We start from the raw sequence: 210 nt of genomic DNA, 5'->3' as shown, positions 1-210 counted from the left end.
GCAGGCTTTCTGATACATCTCTTAATTCTAGTTGGATTCCTCTCACTGAATGATAATGCTGACAGGAACTTTAACTCTCTCACAAGGTGTGGTTTCCAAATGGAAAGTAAAATGGGAAAGAGAAATGAGGAATTTCGAAACAGTAATCTTGTTTTGGTTGATGAATTCCACTTTACATGTCTATACTCGGAAAGACTGTTAAAGATTGTC

The sequence above is a fragment of the Lagopus muta genome, chromosome 11 (genome assembly GCF_023343835.1).
Source record: "Lagopus muta isolate bLagMut1 chromosome 11, bLagMut1 primary, whole genome shotgun sequence".
NCBI lineage: Eukaryota > Metazoa > Chordata > Aves > Galliformes > Phasianidae > Lagopus > Lagopus muta.
The sequence above is the reverse complement of the archived record's forward strand: the minus strand, read 5'-3'. Positions refer to the sequence as shown.